Source organism: Schistocerca cancellata, chromosome 5 (genome assembly GCF_023864275.1).
Source record: "Schistocerca cancellata isolate TAMUIC-IGC-003103 chromosome 5, iqSchCanc2.1, whole genome shotgun sequence".
Taxonomy (NCBI): Eukaryota; Metazoa; Arthropoda; class Insecta; order Orthoptera; family Acrididae; genus Schistocerca; species Schistocerca cancellata.
This window is the reverse complement of record NC_064630.1, coordinates 574,536,409-574,551,209: the sequence shown is the minus strand read 5'-3', so window position 1 is coordinate 574,551,209 and position 14,801 is coordinate 574,536,409. Positions and strand designations below refer to the sequence as shown.

Genomic DNA, 14,801 nt, shown 5'->3' with positions numbered 1-14,801 from the left:
ATCCAGCCACACAGCTAGTCTGATATTCCGTAGGCTCTTACTTTGCTTATCAGGCGACAGTGCGGAACTGTATCGAACGCCTTCCGGAAGTCAATAAAAATAGCATCTACCTGGGAGCCTGTATCTAATATTTTTCTGGGTCTCATGGCGGTGGTATTCCCCATTTCTATTGCAGTTCTTCTAGAAAGATTATTCCACATGAAACGAGTAGCCGAGTAACGTCTGGATTTCGTCTTCATCACCAGCACGCAAGTCGCCCAGTGTGGTGTCGACTGAAATAAGACTTGCACTCGGTGGCCGAACTTCCCCGGATGGGGCCTCCCGGCCAACAATGCCACACGCTCATCTCATTTTTTTATCTTAGAAGATAGGTTAAAGAAAGATAAACGAACTTTTACAGCATTTGCAGACATAAAGAAGGCTTTCGACAATTTTGAGTGGAAAAACTCTTTGGAATTTTGAAGATAGTAGGGATAAAATGAAGGAAGCGAAAAGGTCTATACAGACTGCAATTACAAGAGTCGAAGGACGTGGAAAAGAAAGCAATAGTTGAGAAGGGAATGAGACAAGGTTGTAGCCTATCCTTCATGTTATTCAATTTGTATACTGATCAAGCAGTAAAGGAAAACTTCGGAGAAATAGTTAAAGTTCAGGGAGAAGAAAGAAAACCTTTGAGGTTTGCGATGGAATTGTAATTCTGTCGGAGACAAAAAAGGACACAGAAGTGCAGCGGAACGAAATTGATTATGTCTTGAAAAGACGTTATAAGATGGCCATCAACGGAAGTGAAGCAAGGGTAATGGAATGAAGTCGAATTGAAACAAGCGATGCCGAGGGAATAGGATTAGGAAATGCTACACTAAATGTACTAAATGAGTTTTGCTATTTGAGTAGCACAATAACTGATAACAGCCGAAGTAGAGAGGCTATAAAATGCAGACTAGTTATAGCAAGGAAAGCATCTCTGAGAAAAAGGAATTTTTTAAGTTCAAAAACAAATTTAAGTGTTAGGAAGTCGTTTTTGAAGCTGTTTGTCTGGATCGTGGGCTCGTACGAAAACGGCGCTTCGACGATAAGCAGTACAAGCGATAAGAATAGACGCTTTTGAGATGTGGTGCTATAGAAGAATGCTGAAGATTAGATGGGTGGATCTAGTAACTAACCAGGAGATATTGAATCAACTGGAGAGAAGAGGAAGTCATGACACAAAATGATTAAAAGAAGTAATCGATTAACAAGACACATTCTTAGGCGTCAGAGAATTATCGGCATGGTAGTGGGGGGAAGTGGGGGGGGGGGGGGGGGGAGAATAAAAATTGTGGAGGTAGAATAAGGGATGAACAGAATAAGCAAGTTGAATTGCTGTAGTTATTAGGGGATGAAGATGTTTATACACGGTAGACTAAGCGGGCAGAGCTGCATCAAACCAGCCTTTGGACTAAAGATTACGATAATAACATCGCGAAATGAACATTAGGATAGCCGTGCTGGAAATTAATCCCGGATCTCAGGTGTTACATGACAGTAATTTTTGTCTCGTGTCTGCTGCTCTGCCTGACCTATCACCTCTGCCGAGTTGTGTCGTTGGCGGAACTTTTTTCTGAGCCATTACGCAGAGAAGTAGGAACACGTGATGTTACTTCATCATTCTATGTGCAGGCGTTAGTGTCTTATGACAGTATCTGGCGACAAGTATTTGCTAGAAAAGAGTAATGTGGAGGATTAGCAATTCGTAGTCAACGCAATCAAGAGCGATGGGAGGGAGGGAGAGAGAAGAGAGGGGGACGGGAGAGGGAAGGAGGGAGAGCTCAATTGGACAGCTAAATCAGAGTAGCCAGACGGAAATCTAAGCACTGCTCTTTCTTAATACAGGTTTGGTTTCGTAGTCCCTGTTCGGTAAGTGCTTCAAAAAGCAATGTGCCGTCCACTAGGGACCCAGATTTTTCGATTGCAGCACAAGTAAACAGACACGTCAGAGATATCTGCCAACAGCAAAACGTTTGCACTCTTCAGTGTACTTCCGCGCATTGCTATAATAGAGTAGGAGAAAATCAAACTTGTTTCTGAATATTATGATTAGTCAGTAAAATTTCTCGACAGGCGGGGAGAGGAGAGATTCTCTTCGCTTAACTTGTTTTTTTTCTTGGAGAGCAGAAGGAATGAAATTAACGACTGAGTAAGGCACAGGAGCATCACACAGCCTACTACTCACTGATGCACCAAAGGATTCCACGGAAAGAATCGAATAGCTGACCACATTCGAATAAAATCGAGCTGTTAAGTCATATTCTTATCAATAGTCTTGATTACGTGTAGTGGTGTAGCTGTGTATTAGTGGCATTCTTAGCTACCCTGCGTTTCAGTCTCCCATGGTACACTTTATGTTTTTTTATAAACTTTGTGACGTTTATGTAATACCAGCTTATCGCCCGCTGCTTTGTACGCATTTGCGTAGTAATACCATCAAAAATATTTTTATAGACATGTATTAGGTCTACTGAAAAATAAATGTACGAATATTAATGAGTCGTTTCTTTTTCTATGTAGTTCTGGCAAAAACAATTTGTTATGGTGACTGTCAAATAGCTTTCTTTAATATGGTTCACAGACCACAATATCCTCTTAACTTTTCACCTTTATTAATGCTTCTAAGGTATGGTCTTCTTCGAATGTACTTCTGACCAAAAAGCGATTCTATTACTTGCAGCCCATGGTTTTGGTTAATAATACCTTTTGCATTCTTGTGATGATTTACCATAGAAACTTTCATCCTCTAATACATATTTCTTTATGTCTAACCGAGAAATGAAATACCAGTTTCGATGGATTTAGCTTTAAAAAGTTTTTAATAATAGAAAATATTTTCTCAAAAATTTTCATCCACTATTTAACCCCCTTAGGGGCTGAATTTTCAAAAACAGTGCAACATATGTTTTCTTTGCTTATATCAGAGATGCTAAATACAAATTTTCCTACATTTAGCTTTGAAAAGGTTTTCATAATGACTCCCCTATTACACTCCCGTAGGGGGTTAAATTTCAAAAATACTAAAAAGACGTATTTTTTATTTCCAACTGATAAGCTAAATACCAATTTTCAAAGATTTAATTTTAAAAACTGCTCTCAAAATGAAACATTTTCATAAAACATTTCATCCCCTCTTTAAACGTGTTAGCGGTTGAATTTCCATAATAGTAAAATGTGTGCTCTCTTTATTTTCACGAGAGAAGCCAAATACAAATTTTCATAGATTTAGCTTAAAAAATACTTGCATCATGAAATATTTCCATAAAAATTTTCATCCCCTGTTTCACCGCCATAAGGATCGAATTTACAAAAACAGTGTAACACTTATTTTTTATTTCTAATCGAGAAGCAAATTCAAATTTTAATATATTTATCTTTAAAAATACTTTCCCAAAGAAATATTTTCGAAAAGACATTTCATCTCTCATTCCATCCCCTTAGGGGTTGAATTTTCAAAAACACTGAAACACGCGTTTTTTTTTTTAATTTCTAGACGAGATGTCAAATACCAATTTTCATAAATGTAGCTTTAAAAATACTTTAGTAGTTCTTTAACAATTGTATATTTTCAGAAAAAAATTTTCACCCACTATATTACCCCATTAAGCGTTAAGTTTCCAAACATACTGAAGCACGCATTCTTTATTTCTGACCGAGAAACCAAACATCAATTTTCGTAGGTCTAGCTTCAAAATTGTCTTAACTTCGACATATCTGCAATAAATCTTTCATCCCCTATTTTACCCCCTTATCAGTGGAAGAAGAAAAAAAAGAAACCTTCTTAAACAATGCCTACAGTATAAGATCAACAGCCTTTTCAAGTTTCTATTCTTAATAGTTCGGACAGGGAGATGATGAGTCAGTGAGTAAGTCAGTTAGTCGGGACGTCGCCATCTACATATAGAGATTTACAACTAAGAATAGTAATTAACGCTTGGTTCATCTGTTTGAGAAATCACTTTACAGACATATTTGAGGTCTTTCTGACACCTTCCAACAAGAAAACGCAAGACCGCATGTTTCCTGCACTATCTTACCTCGATACATTGTTCATCCAGCCAGTAAGTTCTCGAAATTTCTTACTCAGTGAAAACACGTGGTCATGTGGTGCCTAGAGACTGCCCGACATCACTTCGATTGATAAGCTGTATCCCAGAGTTGAAACAGAAGGGAATTACGTACCCGTGTCCGTCGTGGCAGAAAAGTTCGACTCGATGCCCCACATGGAGTAAAGTCATTGTTGCCGCCAGATGTGACAGCTCGGTATCCTAAAGTTCGCTCCCTGCACTCACATCACCTACAAGTTTAATAACACATTCTTCCTATTATACTCTATACGCGCAATAATTAAAATTTCGTGATTTTTCTTACCTTCCTGGTGCAGCAGTTTTAATGGCCAACAGTGTATGTCCCTTGTGACAGGGTAAAGCAATGTCTTCTATCGATTCTGTTCCCCCAGTAGCGCTGTTCCCACATACCTCGTGAGGAAACCGCTGGTAGTAGTGTTCTGAAATCATAGGCAGAAACACTAATGATAACGCAAATTTGAGTCAGGGGTGCTCAGATGGCGTAATAGTTAAGCCAACTGCTCGTGGTTAGAGGGAAATACAGGTTCGCGTCCTGATGTGGCACAAATTTTGGTAAAATAACACCATCGGTGTCCATGGCTGTTTGTTGTGTTGCTGATGTTGGTAATAACTTGCGTAATAAACGATGGGAACTGAATACGATGAATCGTGAGTCTGTTGTCGACAGCCAGTCACAATTATCGTTCATAATTTATTATGGTTGGTAAGTAATGTTATCTGGTATTTTGTTCTGTTAGTTTAAGAATTTAACCAAATATCGGAATAATCGGAAATAAGACAGAGAAGTAAGTTATTGCAATGACGAATGTACGAGGAGCGTTCAATAAGTAATGCAACTCATTTCTTTTCTGAATGCAGGTTGGCTTTATTCAGGATTTCAACATAGCATATTATCCCCCACTCCGTTGGCTACAAAACCCTTTTTGTCAATATAATCTCCGTTCAACGCGACGGTCTTACGCCAGCTTATTGGCAGGGCCTATCTGGCGGCAAGGTATCACTCCACTAGTTGACGTCGGAACTAACGTATTGCTGTATTAATGAACTCTCCATCATCCACGTACTGCTTCCTGCAGAGGGCATCCTTCGCTGTGCCAAACACCAAACACATGGAAGTCGGAAGGTGTGAGATCCGGGCTGTAGGGTGGATGAGGAAGGACAACCCAGTGAAATTTTGTGAGCTCCTCTCGAATGCGCTCGCTGATGACCTCGATGTTGAGCGCCCACAAACCCCCCCCCCCCCCCTCGAATGCACTGAGTTGTGTGGGGCCTTGCGTTGTCATGGAGGAGGAGAATTTCGTTTGCTTTTTTGTCGCAACGAAGACGCTGAAGTCGTTTCTTCAGTTTCCTGGAGGCCGGCCGGGACGCGGGAGATGGGACAGGTTTGCGCGACCTTGTTACGATGATGACCGACGCCTCGCCCGACTCACCGTGCTTTTGTTCGCTACCAGGTCTCCGTAGAAACTCTGCAAGGGCGTATGAATATCTGCAATGCGCTGGTGTTCCACCAACTGAAACTCAATGACAGTTCTCTGCTTGGAAAGCATCTACGATACAGACGCCATTTTGAAAGCTACGTACAACGACGTAGCCAAGCTACTATGTAGGAATCAACATGGATTCCGGAAACAGCGATCGTGTGAGACCCAACTCGCTTTATTTGTTCATGAGACCCAGAAAATATTAGATACAGGCTCTCAGGTAGATGCTATTTTCCTTGACTTCCGGAAGGCGTTCGATACAGTTCCGCACTGTCGCCTGATAAACAAAGTAAGAGCCTACGGAATATCAGACCAGCTGTGTGGCTGGATTGAAGAGTTTTTAGCAAACAGAACACAGCATGTTGTTATCAATGGAGAGACGTCTACAGACGTTAAAGTAACCTCTGGCGTGCCGCAGGGGAGTGTTATGGGACCATTGCTTTTCACAATATATATAAATGACCTAGTAGATAGTATCGGAAGTTCCATGCGGCTTTTCGCGGATGATGCTGTAATATACAGAGAAGTTGCAGCATTAGAAAATTGTATTGAAATGCAGGAAGATCTGCAGCGGATAGGCACTTGGTGAAGGGAGTGGCAACTGACCCTTAACATAGACAAATGTAATGTATTGCGAATACATAGAAAGAAGGATCCTTTATTGTATGATTATATGATAGCAGAACAAACACTGGTAGCAGTTACTTCTGTAAAATATCTGGGAGTATGCGTGCGGAACGATTTGAAGTGGAATGATCATATAAAATTAATTGTTGGTAAGGCGGGTACCAGGTTGAGATTCATTGGGAGAGTCCTTAGAAAATGTAGTCCATCAACAAAGGAGGTAGCTTACAAAACACTCGTTCGACCTATACTTGAGTATTGCGCATCAGTGTGGGGTCCGTACCAGATCGGGTTGACGGAGGAGATAGAGAAGATCCAAAGAAGAGCGGCGCGTTTCGTCACAGGGTTATTTGGTAACCGTGATAGAGATACGGAGATGTTTAACAAACTCAAGTAGCAGACTCTGCAAGAGAGGCGCTCTGCATCGCGGTGTAACTTGCTCGCCAGGTTTCGAGAGGGTGCGTTTCTGGATGAGGTATCGAATATATTGCTTCCCCCTACTTATACCTCCCGAGGAGATCACGAATGTAAAATTAGAGAGATTAGAGCGCGCACGGAGGCTTTCAGACAGTCGTTCTTCCCGCGAACCATACGCGACTGGAACAGGAGAGGGAGGTAATGACAGTGGCACGTAAAGTGCCCTCCGCCACACACCGTTGGGTGGCTTGCGGAGTATAAATGTAGATGTAGATGTAGACACCTATCACAACTCCATGAAAGTGTAGCGGCTGAAGCGGGAATGTTCCACTATCTCCTTCAAAAATTCTGCATTATTTCAACCGAAATTGGCTGAGAAAAAATGTCTTGCATTCTTATTGAATGTCCGTCGTATGTCTCAGGCTACGCTACACATTTATCTGCTATGGAAATTGTATTTTCGTGTTGACTTTCGTTGGCCTCGCCAGCACACAAACACATCACCATATTCCAACCTACCCCTGGACTCGGGGTACACTACAGATCACTCTGTCTACACATCTAGCTTTTTCAGTCGCCAAACAAACACGGAAATGAGTAACCAACCTTAAAATTCAGAATAACCAGTTCACTGAAAGTTAAGCTGGCACTCACAAAATCGAAAACAGATGTAATCAATTCGTATCTGCTGCCGAAAGAAATCATTGTCACCGGCTACCGTATACTATCTCCGGCTGGCTGCGATTAACGTCAATGAACTGCAAACATCAGCACGCAAAGCAAGAACCGCCCACACCGTAAGTGCACTTCAGTAGACGAGAGTACTAGAAAAAATGCAGAAGCTCCGAATGAACTACGTTGGAAGAGAATTTGTCGCAGCGTTGCAAAAAAACAATCGCGAAATTCATCTGAAAGACTTTCAAGCAAACCATGAAAGCGTGGTCTGGATGTATAGACGGCGCTCAGTCATTTGGGTTTTCCATTGCTTAGAACTGGCAGTCTTTATATGAAACACAACTTCCTTCCGCAGTTACACCAGCATTTGTTTCTCCCGCGAGACAAAAAGTTTCCCATGAGTTTGTTCCGCCATTAGCGCAAACTGCTGAACTCCACTTCCGTCACACGCGTACGATGGCATTTTAAAATCTGACATTTTCCAGGAAACGCTACTGACTCGTTCTACTGTGGCGTGTAAGGCAGAAATTCCTGCGTGGTTTATAGCACAGCTTAGGTACCTGCGAGCAACTGAATAGGTTATTAAAAAGTTAAACGCGGCACCTTAGTAGTGTCTGTAGAAGTTACCGACTCTAAAAAGTGCTGTGTTCGGCGCCAAGACGGCTTGTGCAACTCGCGGGAAAACAACATGGCCTGATTTCTGCGTTTGTCGTAACATTTCTGGTTTTAGTAAAGTAAAAGTACACTACTTTTGCAATCACAGAAAAATTGCGTCCGAACGCGCCCAGCATACCTCTAAAGCCTTACTAGTTGTTCAGTTATGTATCACAGATGTGGGATAAGTCAGTGTACAAGCTATTTTACACATTTCACTTTTGTGTGTGTGTGTATGTTGATAAACTTTAGATTAGTGTATCGGCGAAAAATGCTTTAGCAAAAGTAGCCCTCAATTTATTCGATTACATTATATAAACAAACACCGTCCGAAAAGGCTTGGAAGGCCCAACGGTACCGACCGGCCGCCGTGTCATCCTCATGCTGGGCCTCACTGGATGCGGATACTTAGGGGCTTGCAGTCAGCATACCGCTCTCCCGGCCGTTATCAGTTTTCGCGACCGCTGTCGCTACTTCTCAGTCAAGTAGCTCCCCAATTGGCCTCACAAGGGCTAAGTGCATCCCACTTGCCAACAACACTTGGCAGACCCGGACGGAGGTGACCCGTCGTTTACATAATATGGTAACTAAAAAATGTAAATATCGTATGGCATTGTTGCCTGGGATTCCCATAGGGTAGCTTCGGCCACCGAGAGGAAACAGTATTCTTCCTCCACACACACTGGTCCTTTCCATACGGATATCTGAAAGCTGTGTAGTACTTGTATTTGGGCCGGCCGTGGTAGCCGAGCGGTTCTAGGCACTTCAGTCTGGAACCGCGCGACCACTACGGTCGCAGGTTCGAATCCTACCTCGGGCATGAATGTGTGTGATGTCTTTAGGTTAGTTAGGTTTAAGTAGTTCTATGTTCTAGGGGACTGATGACCTCAGATGTTAAGTCCCATAGTGCTCAGAGCCATTTGAACTTGTATTTGTCGAGCGGAGTGAGTGTAATGGATGTTTGATGCCGCTGCTGCTGCTGCTGCTGCTGATGATGATGATGATGATGAGAGATGGGAGAGGATGAAACCCGAAGGATGAAACCCGACGGCAGCAAACACCACACTATTCTCCCATACCACCAAGGGGTTCGCCGTGCTCTTAAAATCCCCCTCCGACGAACGATCACCACGAACATTGCCACGTGCCCTTACTTCATGAGACACTACGGAGAGGTTTGGAATTTAATACGGGACACTGGTGCATGGACTGGTGATAAGGCACGTTATACCATCACCTCACCTTACCGCCCAAATACTGGCAGTCAAAAATTTCATGCAGCACCAGGATTAGAACCGGCGGATTCCCGAGTCGATCACCACCGGAAAGTCGAGTGTTACCGGCCTTCGCTACAGAGGCGCATGTGTGTTGAGTAAATCAAACCCGAGTAAAGCTGTCATCGACCAGAAAATGTCTTGAATACCGCATTGGTCTACTGGCCGTAGCTATACTGATTGCTAGTGAAATGTCAGGCGCATTAACCAACCAGATTTGAGTTTTCAATTGTTTCACTTTTATTGTTGTTATCATTGTTATTAATTCAGCGCCGGCCTTTGGTGGCCGAGCGGTTCTAGGCGCTTCAGTCTGGAACCGCGCGACCGCTACGGTCGCAGGTTCGAAACCTGCCTCGGGCATGGATTTGTGTGATGTCCTTAGGTTAGTTAGGTTTAAGTAGTTCTAATTCTAGGGGACTGATGAGATGTTAAGTCCCATAGTGCTCAGAGCCATTTGAACCATTTTTATTAATTGAGCGCATTAAAATAATTGCTTACCCAGTGAAATGTTGCATCAGTATAATAACAATCTATTACAGCAGCGAAATGTTGCACTGTCCTGCGAAAATGTTAACCATGGTAGCACAACATAAGAAGTAAAATCTCGAATGCGTAGCACAAAGAAATTTCATGTTTTCCTGTGGGACAAATGGTTCAAATGGCTCTGATCACTATGGGACTCAACTGCTGTGGTCATAAGTCCCCTAGAACTTAGAACTACTTAAACCTAACTAACCTAAGGACATCACACACATCCATGCCCGAGGCAGGATTCGAACCTGCGACCGTCGCGGTCGTGCGGTTCCAGACTGTAGCGCCTTTAACCGCTCGGCCACTTCGGTCGGCTCCTGTGGGACAGTTTTAGTTTTAGTTCAGAAATTTTTTTATTTATATTGGCGTAACAGAGTTCTTTACGAAGAAACCTGACGCTTTCCGTAGACGATGTTCTACAGTATTTTTACTTTAGTCCCTTGCTGCGACTAAGGGATGTCTGTAGTACTATAGAATTTGCTGATAACCTGAAACATAGTTCGATCGCGAGAAAATTGTTTATGAAGATACAATGTACAAAAATATGTCAGACTAAGATCGTTTGTTGTGTAGGCTTGTAATTATGGATACTATTTTTAAAGACATGCTTCCGTATTTCCAGCCGAGTTGTTTGTCCTATATCGAGACCACACAAAAGAGCACTCCCAGCACCTGGAGAAGATAACTGGTCGGTCGTCGAGCTATTAGCACGCAATAGAAATACCTCGTCTGAACACAACTTGGAATTTGAAATAGGATTGCTTATTCACAACAAATTTCATTACAGAATGTATGTGAAGCAGTGGCTGAAATGTCCATCCTTAAAAAGATTAAGTGGAACCATTTCTGTGTGGCTAGTTTTTATTCAACAAACGTTCCGTCGTCGTCATAAGTTGATTTCGACTTCTTCATTATTTTCAACTGAGGTATAATTCACACTGTACCTTCAAGCGTCGTATAACAACAGATCGTATACACACTGAGGTGACAGAAGTCATGGGATAGCGATACGTTCATAAACAGATGACGTTAGTATTGTGTACACAAGATATAAAAGGGCAGTGTATTGGCCGAGCTATCATTTGCACTCAGATGATTAATGTGAAACGTTTCCGATGTGCTTATGGACTCACGGCGGCGATTAACAGACGCGAAATGTTAGTTGGTCCTATACACATGGGACATTCCATTCCGGAAATCGTTAGGGAATTGAGTGTTATGAAATCCACAGTGTCAAAAGGTTGACGAGGATATCACATTTCAGGCATTACTTCTCACCACGGACAACGCAGTGCCGACGGTCTTCACTTAACGATCGACAGCAGAGGAGCAGCTTATGTGAGTTGTCGGTGCTAACAGTCAAGCAACACTGCATTAAATAACCGCAGAAATCAATACGGAAGTACGACGAACTTATCCGTTCGGACAGTGCGGCGATATTTGGCGTTAATGGCCTGTGGCAGCAGACGACCGACGGTAGTACGAGGTGCATTCAAGTTCTAAGGCCTCCGATTTTTTTTTTCTAATTAACTACTCACCCGAAATCGATGGAACTGGTGTTACTTCTTGACGTAATCGCCCTGCAGACGTAAACATTTTTCACAACGCTGACGCCATGATTCCATGGCAGCGGCGAAGGCTGCTTTAGGAGTCTGTTTTGACCACTGGAAAATCGCTGAGGCAATAGCAGCACAGCCTGGTGAATGTGTGGCCACGGAGAGTGTCTTTCACTGTTGAAAAAGTCAAAAGTCACTAGGAGCCAGGTCAGGTGAGTAGGGAGCATGATCAATCACTTCAAAGTTGTTATCACGAAGAAACTGTTGCGTAACGTTAGCTCGTTGTGCGGGTGCGTTGTCTTTGTGAAACAGCACACGCGCAGCCCTTCCCGGACGTTTTTGTTGCAGTGCAGGAAGGAATTTGTTCTTCAAAACATTTTCGTAGGATGCACCTGTTACCGTAGTGCCCTTTGGAACGCAACGGGTAAGGATTACGCCCTCGCTGTCGCAGAACATGGACACCATCATTTTTTCAGCACTGGCGGTTACCCGAAATTTTTTTGGTGGCGGTGAATCTGTGTGCTTCCATTAAGCTGACTGGCGCTTTGTTTCTGGATTGAAAAATGGCATCCGCGTCTCATCCATTGTCACAACCGACGAAAAGAAAGTCCCATTCATGCTGTCGTTGCGCGTCAACATTGCTTGGCAACATGCCACACAGGCAACCGTGTGGTCGTCCGTCAGCATTCGTGGCACCCACCTGGATGACACTTTTCGCATTTTCAGGTCGTCATGCAGGGTTGTGTGCACAGAACCCACAGAAATGCCAACTCTGGAGGCGATCTGTTCAACAGTCATTCGGCGATCCCCCAAAACAATTCTCTCCACTTTCTCGATCATGTCGTCAGACCGGCTTATGCGAGCCCGAGGTTGTTTCAGTTTGTTGTCACACGATGTTCTGCCTTCATTAAACTGTCGCACCCATGAACGCACTTTCGACACATCCATAACTCCATCACCACATGTCTCCTTCAACTGTCGATGAATTTCAATCGGTTTCACACCACGCAAATTCAGAAAATGAATGATTGCACGCTGTTCAAGTAAGGAAAACGTCGCCATTTTAAGTATTTAAGACAGTTCTCATTCTCGCTGCTGGCAGTCAAATTCCACCTGCCGTACGGTGCTGCCATCTCTGGGACGTATTGACAATGAACGCTGCCTCATTTTAAAACAATGCGAATGTTTCTATCTCTTTCCAGTCCGGAGAAAAAAAATCGGAGGCATTAGAACTTGAATGCACCTCGTACCTTTGCTAACAGCACGACATCACAAGACACTGTGCAAGCTGGTGGTGGATAAATAACGGTGTAGACTGTGTTCACATGGAACGGACTGGGTCTTCTGGTGCAAGTGATCGACTGTAAATGTAAATGATTATGTTCAGCTACTTGGAGACCATTTGCAGCCACTCAACGATGAAATTTTTCTGGATGACAATGTGCCATCTCACTGGGCACAATTGTTCGCAACTGGTTTGAAGAACATTCTAGGCAATTCGTGCAATGATTTGTCCATCCAAATCACCCGACACGAATCCCATCGAAAATTTATGGGACATAATCGAGATGTCAGTTCGTGCACAAAGTCTTGCACCGGCAACGTTTTCGCCATTATGAACAGCTATAAAGAGGCAGCATGGCTCTATATTTCTGCAGGGTGCCTCCAACGACTTGATGAGTCCATGCCACGTCGAGTTGCTGCAAAAGGAGGTCTGGCACGAGACGAGTAGGGATCCCATAATATTCATAAAGGAAGCAAGGAAGGAAGGAAGATTAGGGTTTAAAGTCCTATCGACGTCGAGGTCATTAGAGACTGAACACAAGCTTGGATTGTTTCAAGGATGGGGAAGGAAATCGGCTATGTCCTTTCAAATGAACCATCCCGGAATTTGCCTGGTGCGGTTTAGGGATATCAAAGAAAACCCAAATCTGGATGGCTGGCCTCGGGTTTGAACCGTCGTCGTCCTGCATGCGTTTCCAGTGTGCTAACCCTGGGCCACTTCGCTCATCATGCTCCGTGGTTAAGCAAATTTCAGAAAATTTAAGTGTTTCTTGCGTCTGTACTATCGTCAATTCTTTCAGGTGCTGTTAAAATACGAAATGCTTACAGCCGTAAGCTTGACCAGTGTTATAAGTGTAGGTGTTACGGAATTGTTGTGAGACGAATTATATAGATAACGGGATGAGGTTGGGTTGGTTGGGGGAGTAGACCAGACAGCGAGGTCATCGGTCTCATCGAATTAGGGAAGGATGTCGGCCGTGCCCTTTCAAAGGAACCATCCCGGCATTTGCCTGGAGCGATCTAGGGAAATCACGGAAAACCTAAATCAGGATGGTCGGACGCGGGATTGAACCGTCGTCCTCCCGAATGCGAGTCCAGTGTGCTAACCACTGCGCCACCTCGCTCGGTTGATAACGGGATGAAATGTTTCTATACGCCAGAGGATGCTTAGCCTTTCTTCAACATGTACTAAAGTAGAGAAATTTGTCATGAAAATGATTTTTGAGATGCAAGTCGCAGTCATAGTGATTGGAAATAAAGCTGACAGTCAAAGGCGAAAATACTGTCCTTCAAAAATTTTGCATGAAACTGAGTCTTTTAACATAATTTTGAACGAATACGGCGCACCGTTCTTAACGCTCAATATACCGGTAGTAAATTATAATTTTCTTTCTAAAATGTCATCTCTGTGAATACGATTCCATACGCTATTGTAGATCCACATCGCGCTTAACCTGAAGGTTGCTAATTTGAATTCCGGTAGTGGAAAAAATTTTCATTCTCCTGATTGACCAGCAAAGGGAGGAGAGGATACAGAGTAAAGTTCCTGATCGCCAGACTGAGAGCCAATGGTTCGGTTTAATCCCCAACCCTCTCTCACAATGGAACTTCAAATTAAATTGTCATTAGCGACCCATTTTTTGGATGTTAACGTTGATTTCGGGAGCCCCATTTGACCTTACCGAAACTTCCTAGCATTTCCCCAACCATTTACAACACGAAAACATCACTTAAGTGTTATCCATCAGCCCTAATAGCCGCGCGCATTCACGTGACATTTCCGGCATTCGGGAGGCGAGCCGGACCTGGCTCGAACCGACCTGTGGATTAACGTAGGGGATCTACAGGGTGTTACAAAAAGGTACGGCCAAACTTTCAGGAAACATTCCTCACACACAAAGAAAGAAAATATGTTATGGGGGACATGTGTCCAGAAACGCTTACTTTCCATGTTAGAGCTCATTTTATTACTTCTCTTCAAATCACGTTAATCATGGAATGGAAACACACAGCAACAGAACGTACCAGCGTGACTTCAAACATTTTGTTACAGGAAATGTTCAAAATGTCCTCCGTTAGCGAGGATACATGCATTCACCCTCCGTCGCATGGAATCCCTGATGCGCTGATGCAGCCCTGGAGAATGAAGAATTGTATCACAGCCGTCCACAGTAAGAGCACGAAGAGTCT

The 14,801-nt window shown here is 43.3% G+C and overlaps 1 protein-coding gene across 2 annotated transcripts in view; it reads right to left on the bottom strand.

Moving 5' to 3' along the window:
* Window positions 1-14,801, bottom strand: part of LOC126187588 (facilitated trehalose transporter Tret1-like) — a 156,456-nt gene that overhangs the window by 137,703 nt on the left and 3,952 nt on the right. Inside the window, exon 2 of one of the 2 annotated variants that reach the window (XM_049928768.1) lies at window positions 4,399-4,534. The exons of the other annotated variant lie outside the window; for it this stretch is intronic. The gene's annotated coding sequence lies outside the window, so the exon portion shown is untranslated. The remainder of the gene's footprint in view (window positions 1-4,398; window positions 4,535-14,801) is intronic. 2 annotated transcript variants of the gene reach the window in all.